Below are 8,030 nucleotides of genomic sequence, written 5' to 3' on the forward strand. Positions count from 1 at the left end.
GCTTCAGCTCCTTAAAAAATCAATTTTTCAACCCACAGAATTTCCATCCCCATCTATGTCTTCATCCACCTATTGTGCCAAGTGTCATCAAATCTGGGGTAAAAAAAAACACCAACAATAAAACAACCTCTAAACTACACCATCACAACAACAATAAAACCATAATTTCACCAAGGAAACAGAAGTGTTTCTGATTGAGACATTATTCTGTACTTTGCAGATGATCTCTGCCTCCCCAGGTGAACAAAATATAAGGAGGAAGAATGATGCTGGGTGCTGTGGTTTGAATAGGTCACAATGAGAGTGAGGTGGACTGAGGAGACAATTTGAGGTCAAAAAAGAGGATAATAATGTCTTTGGCATAAGTGGATGGAGAAAAAAATGTATTTTCATATGGAAAAATGAATAGCAATAATGAGGTTGCTACTAGGAGGTGAACACCACTATATCTATTTTACTCCATCGTAAAAAGAGACTCTTTATGCAGAGTAACTGTTCTCCTGATCCATTCTTTCCTTTCCTGATCCCCAATGCGGGGCCCGGCAAGGCAAAGCAAAGCAAGGCAAGGCAAGGTGAGGAAGGGAGTCTGTCAGACAAAAGGATGACACAGTTTAACCAGTTTACCGAGGGGGTGCTTCTGTTGAGTCTATGTGATGCTTATATGTCACCTTACATTTTTTGTGAATATAGATATCAAAAGAGAGTTAATTCCTCCCCTCCTTCAATACCTTGTTTTTATCAAAAACAACCCCTGAGTCAAGGCAAAGAAAAGAATGGTTTGTATTAGAGGGGTCCTTTTTATAGTGATCCATGTCACTCCTATTTTTCAGGTGAAAGATAAGTGAAAGATGGAGTCAAGTTTATTGTGATTTCAAACATCTGGTTCTATCAAACTATCACTCACATATTTAGTGATAATTTTCAAAATTTGTAGTAAAGATAACAATTCTTCAGGTTTTTAGCCCTTATCCCATAAGACAATCATTAAAATCACACCTTGAATACATTTCATAGCTGCCTTTGTTGTATTACTTCCTCTTCGAGCATAATAAACCAAGCATTATAAATGTTACCTCTAAATCCAAGGGCATATTAACTACTGTCTTCTCTTATGTGACATATTTGATGCAAATCCTGTTATAGGAAAGAGGGAGCTATTACACAGAACTAAGAGCTTACTATAAGTTTAAAAATCTTTATAATGCTATCAAAACACAAGTTATTGCTAGTGCAGCCATGACAGAACTATTACTTAAAGTAAAAATTAATGCAGAAAAGCCTTATTAGAAAGATCCTTAAATACATTATAAAAGAATATTTATGAGTCTCTTTCTTTTGTGTGATGCTGATCCTTTGATTTTTCCTGCGGGTCTCAAAACTGATGGTGAAACCATCAGACTGAAAGTCTTTCTCAGGAAGAAGAGGGGGAAGGTGGCTTGGTGTAAGAGCTGTTGGTGTTTCCAACAAATTATTGTCATCCTGAGGCACTTATAGGCAGGAGTTTCCTCTTTCTTGGTCTTATGTCACTTTTAAACCTTCTTTCAATATAACACAGTCTTCCCATTAGTTTCCTTTTGTTGTCACGGGTTTTTTTTGTTGTCATTGCTATGAAGGGCTGCTGTTTTTCACTCTCTGCTTCCCATCCATTGTCTGACAGGTGCTGGACTGGGACTCACAGGGAAAAGCTAAAGCAGGCAGTCCATGGGCACTGCTCCTGTCAACAGCTGATAAACCAGTCCGAGCCCAGCTGTGGCCAGCAAGCCGAAAAGAGCCCTGAGACACTGTGTGCTGCTGGGGCAGTGCAGAGCCTGCAGCCTCTCACTATTCACGTCAAATAGTGTTTACTGGGCTACATTGTGAGCTCTCGATCAAGTATCGCTTGAGAGAGAATTGACCAGCAGAAAGCAGAACTGTGGCAAGTTCCTTGTAGCAAGACAGCCACTTCAGCACTTCTGCAGCTGAGTTAAGTTCACAGAAGTAGTTGGGATTTGTATGGTTGTTGAATATTATGTTTCAGCTCCTCCTGTAAAGCTGACTGAAAATGTAGGTTAGCACTTTTGCTGTTGCTGACTTTTTTGGTCCTTGGGATTTTCTTGGTAGCACAGTTTTTTCGTCTGCATTATGTCTGATAAGATAGAACAAGCGACGTCTAAGACAGGGGTCACGCTCTTCCGAGTTGCAACAGTTAATGTGAACTGTCAGCCTGCAGCTGTTATGTTAGCACTGCTTTTGGCAGAACAAATCTTCAGTTAATGCAGAGAGTATAAGGGTTTGAGAGGTTTAGAGGACAGCCAGTAGAGAATTTAAACTTATTTTACTTTCTACTTTGATTTTTTATCTTAAGTGTCAGATTAATAAAGTTTTATAAAGCACTGCATATAAGGTGAACATTATATAGCTGTTATTCTTCCTTTGAAAATGAAGATTTTGGCTCCAGTAATTATTTGGAAAGTAATTTAAATTTCCGTAGTGAATAGTTAATATGAATTTATTTAAGCCTTCATGTTGGGTTTTTGTCTTTTTCTTCTTCTTTTCCCTTTAAAAATATTCGAAAAGACTTCCCAATGGCAGCTGAGGTTGTTGAAGTTTGTAAAAAAATTATTTCTAAAGTTCCTAGGTAGTATGTGTTTCTTACTTTTTGCCTGGAATGTTTCTGCACATTGGGGCAATAGAACCAGAAGTTCAGAGAAGCTCCTTGAAATTGTTAAGTGATTCATCACTGAAAGTCGGCAACCATCAATGAATACATGAGAACCAGGGTGACAGCCAAAGACAGCAGGGATTGCAGGCTCCCATCTCAGATGTTTCCCCTGATTCAGTGTCTTCCTTAGGAAGAGCAAACAAGAAAGAATAAAGCCTGTCTGCTCCTGACTCCAGCTTCAGAACAGGAAAATAAGTAAGCTTTTACCCCTGAGTAAAGAAGGGTCAGGTTCTCTATTGTGTGTCTATGGAAAATCTCAGACTGGTACTTTCTGGACCAGAAGACAGCACTCCTTTACATCTCCAGCTATCCCCTCTCTAAATGAAACACTCTTCCAAAACTGCAGGATTTTTTTCACCTCTAGTAAACACTTGAGTCTTAATTTGAGAACTACAATGTGTCATAAAGGACAATGTTATTTTTTTCACAGAAATGAGAGCATCATGATCACTATTAGTGATTTAGCTTTTAAACTTGGACTACTATGTCTAGAAAGTAAGTGAAAAGTCAGAAAAAAAACCCTGAGTATTTTATGAAAATTGGGTGGGTCTTTTAAGATCTTAATGTAGCTGTTAGGCTATATAAAGGCTTTATAAAAAACTTCTTTTTCAAGACTTTGTTCAGGCTATATTTTTATAAATTGCAAAGAAAAATGAGATGGCAATACAAAGCATTTTGTGTCCAATTGCAGTCTACAGAGATCAAAGCTAGAAGTCATGTCAACTTCTTAAATAAATGGGAGAGAAGAATTACTTGGAAGGAGAAGCACTGTACCATAAAAAAATATAAGCATAAGCAGCTAATTACTGTAGATTCTAGAAAGTAAAAAATGGTTCAGAGGAAGATGCACATAAGAGACTCAGAACTGCGCAGGAGTCTACCAACAGCAGTGACATAAAAGGAATCAGATGCAGAAATTAGGTGGATGTTTGTAAACAGAGAAAATTGGTTCAAACATATAGTAGTGAATCTTTTACAGTGATTCACACACTTAAGGTTGGCTTTGTTCCTTCTGGGGTTTGAGGAAAATACATAAAACTCATTCTCTGCATTTTTAAACCCTAAGTTTTTGATCTGATATTCTTTTCCCCATAAGATTTTGCACATACATTGTTGAAAAGAATCCATATAGACTTTTTAATCTTCCATATGTTTGGGGTTTTTTATTCTCACTGAGACATAATTTTCTGCATTATTTGTACTACTGCCTTTGGCCCTGATTTTCCTTTCACAGGGAACTTGTTTTCCTCTCACAGGTTAACCTAATTTTTCCTTAGGGCATTCAATTCTGGTTTACTGGCTTGGAGAGAAATGTGTAAATATTACAAAAGTATTTCACATGTAAGGAATTGTTTCCTTGTAATCAGAAAAAACAAAAATTGTATGATTTTTACTTATTTATATACGTCTAAAATTATTTAATGTTTTGTATAACTTTGTGGCCCTAACATTTTCTTTAAATGTGAGACAGCATTATTCAGTATCACCTACAGGTTTTTTCCTCCAGGTGTAGCATTTTCTCTCCAGACCAAATGGGAAAATTTAAAGGCATATTCTCCAACATATCACCAATAACAGGAGCTAGTTTAAAATATCAATCTCTTCCTAATATTAATTGTGTTTCCTAGTTCAAGTAAATTAAAAACATGAAGGCCAGTGGCAGTCTTACTTTTAATTGTAAAATACCCTAGAATAAAAAGCAATAGGAAAAGGAAGCTATTCACTCTGATCCAAGATAACTTCTCTCTGGTAACCAAAGAAGAAAACAAGTGGGCACCATACCATGTTGATCCATCCAGAAAATATATTAATTTGACTGTATGGCATTATAACTTTCTTTAATACTATGTTTAGAACTCTGACTTGACTAAAATTACTGTGTAAACTGCTTAAAGCCAGCACTTTCCCAAGGCTGGTCAGTAATTTCATGTAAAAATTGAGGTAGTGTCACTTCAGTTATATTTGATTGCAGTCACACAAGCTGATATTTTGCTGAGAAATAAATAACGAGTGGTTCTTTGTCAAGAACATTAGTCTCTCTGCAAAACATAGCAATTTGAAAAAATTGGAAAGGAAATAAACTAACACTTATGTAATCTACCGATTCAGAACTGCTCATTGTAATGTTTTTAGTCTTTTGTTCAATTTTGTTTTAAAAGCTCCATACAACATGGCTTCTGCCATTTCCATGGGGAGGCCATTCAATTTAGAAAAGAAATAATGACAGCTCTTATGTGGGTTCCCCCCACCCCCAACCTTAATTTAGGCTCACAGAATGATCTGCTTCCTTTGGGCATATTTGCTCAAGGTGACATTGGAGAACACTGGAAAGTGAGCACACAGCTTCAGAATATTCAAGCTAAAAATTCCACCCAAATCCACTGAAATTTAATACAGTTACTGTCCTGCATGGAGTTAGCCTTGGGTTGTGCATTTTAAAGTACATCCTTCTTGTAAAGGATCCTGGCATTCACACATGTAAGACTTTCACCCTATAACTTAATAAAAATTTTAAAAAACCCCAATTTTATTAACATCTTTAATAACTTTCACAGAAGTTTAAGATTGCAAGCTGCAATATCTGCATGCTATGTTTTGCTGGTTTTGGATAACAGTATGTTAGACATACTGTTTCATCCTCTTCTTTTAGTTTGGTTGTGCACAGGTTTTTTTTCCATTACTTTATTTCTAATGGCAGCTAACAGTTACTCTCTGACCTGTCCTGGATGTCCTGCATTTCCCAGCCAGTCATACCTGCATGTAGAAATTCTGCCATCTCCATGAAAATGACACAAAAGGTGTCTTAGCCTTTGTCTGTTCCACTACATCAGCAGAACCCGGGGAATGTTTTGGGGCCTGGTATTCAGTATCAATTTTTCCTGGTATAAGGCAAAATTTACAGAGCAGCCCCTGACTACTTGTGAAGACCATTCTCTATTCTTTCAATACCCATCATCTGCTGCTAAAGCTTTGACTTCTCTTTCTATCAGTGCTGAAAGCCTTTATTGCCTTCTCAATGTGCACTGTAACAAATCCTTCTGTATGTTTCCTCAGGCAGCCACTCACACTTGTGAATCTCACTGTGAGCCCCAGCCACGCCACCTCTCTGTTGTCTTCTGAATTTTTCAAATTTCTCCCTTGTGACATAGCCAGAGGAATAAAATAAAATAATAAAACAAAATAAGATAGAGCAAATAGCAGGTAGACTATTTTTTTTGTGCTGAGATCATTGCACATCATGCTGGTCCCTGGTACATAATAGTTCCTTTTTTTACCCTTCTGAAAGCATCCATTTCATTTATTGTCTCTGCTCCAAGAAGTCATGGCCCTCCATCTCAGATAAAGGCTTTGTCTTACTATAAATAATAATCCAAGCTTATATGACCATGGAGGACACAAGGGACTGTCACAACATTCTTAAACAGAAAAGTGGCCTTTATTTTATTTATTTATTTATTCTTCTAAGGGTACATGCAAGGAGATAGAACAAAGTAATATTTCAGAGATGGTGCTTGCCTATCCATATCTTGGCTGCTTGGTCATCAGAGGAATGAGGAGTTAAATGTATATTTACATGTACATGGGACTGATAACAAAATACATGACAGGTGCCTAAAAATTCAAGAATATTAGATTCAAATAGGTTTTATTTTCATTAGAGAGCATTACATTTCAAGAACTCTATTTAAAATATTTATTTGCTCTACCATAGGAATTATCAAGTTTCAACATATTTAGAATGCCAAACCATCTATATTTGGTATTATTAAAATGAGAAAAAAAACCTTGCTTGTCAATTACAAATGAGTGAAAGATAATGAAAAAGAAACACACAGAGAAGAAAAAAACATTTTGAAAAATATCTAATTCCATATGATTTTTTCTTGTTTATTAACATTTCTTTTCAAAATATTGGTCTTTTGCTAATAAAAAATTGTCAAGGTAGGGATGTTATCTAAATCACATGGGAAAAGAAAGGGAAACAATTCTAAAAGAACTTAATACTAACTTTATAATAAACAGCTTTGTAGCACTTTCTCAAATGATTGAATGTTTCTTTCCATTTATATATTTATTTTTATTAGACAGGGATTTCATACTTTATTGATGTTATTATAAATTCACTTGTAACCATGTGGTTCAGTTACTGAAAAAATCTGGGGAAGACCCTGTAGGATTAAATGGACAACAGCAGATGAAAGAGAAACCTGCAAATTCACTGTAATTCTTGAGAAATAAATGTATAGAGAGAATGTAAATTAGCTCCCATTAGCTAATCACAGACAGGGATTTGCATAAATGAGCAAAAAAAAAATTGTATGGTATTCCTAAGTCTCCATGCTTTATCTGTGTTCAGTGATTGGCTGAGACAAATCAATTTCAGTATAATAATTAAAACCTACATGGCCTAAAGGGAAAATTCAGACATTTAAGAAGATAGTAAATGTTCCTTATCATAAGTCAGAAAAATACATTCAATTAGTATATTAATATATTATTCATTTCCACAATATATTTTAATTAGTTGAACAGGTAAAATGTACTTCAATCATGTTTCAATATTCTCCCCAGATATAGTTGTTTACAAAGTAATAACTTCTCAGTAAAGGGAGAATAGAAAATAAGGCCTCCACTCCAGTGTATTTTGGAAAGCAACTTCTGTGAAATTCTTCCTTTTTTCCTCTCCTTTTTTTTTCTGGGAAAGGGTACCCAGACCACCTGCCTGCTATTTCATCAGTGTTGTTTGACTGAATTCTATTTCTAAGACTTTTTGGGACCGAATTTGAACCAAATAATCCAGTTCAGGAATCTTTTAATAGTAAAGTAGACATTCAGCATATAATTCCTTCTTAAGTGGTGCTGAAGATTACACAGTGTCCTTCTGAATCTGCCTTTCTTTTGATACCCATGCATGTGTCTGCAAGCATGAAAAAATGATTGAGTTCCTACTTAGTGCAAGTTTTGTGGTTTAGGAATGGTATTCTCCAATTTGGTGTTCTCACTAAAACCACTGCAACCATACACCCCTTGTTCACTCTCCCTCCTCCTCATTCTCCCCTAGTTTGTGCTGGGGAGGAGAATTGGAGGCACAAAAAGGTAAAGATCACTGGTTGAGATAAGAAAAAATGACTGGAAACAGCAATGAGATAAGAAAATGAACATCATTAGCAACATTATTACTAACAGAAGATTACAAGAGAGGGGAATAATTGAGATGCAAATGCTCACCACTACACACCTCAGAGCCCATCAACACCCAATCATTGCTACACTAGACTTAGAAGGGACCCCTTTCCCAATTCTGGGAGAATTGTGTCAGGGGATATAG

Source organism: Agelaius phoeniceus, chromosome 1 (genome assembly GCF_051311805.1).
Source record: "Agelaius phoeniceus isolate bAgePho1 chromosome 1, bAgePho1.hap1, whole genome shotgun sequence".
Taxonomy (NCBI): Eukaryota; Metazoa; Chordata; class Aves; order Passeriformes; family Icteridae; genus Agelaius; species Agelaius phoeniceus.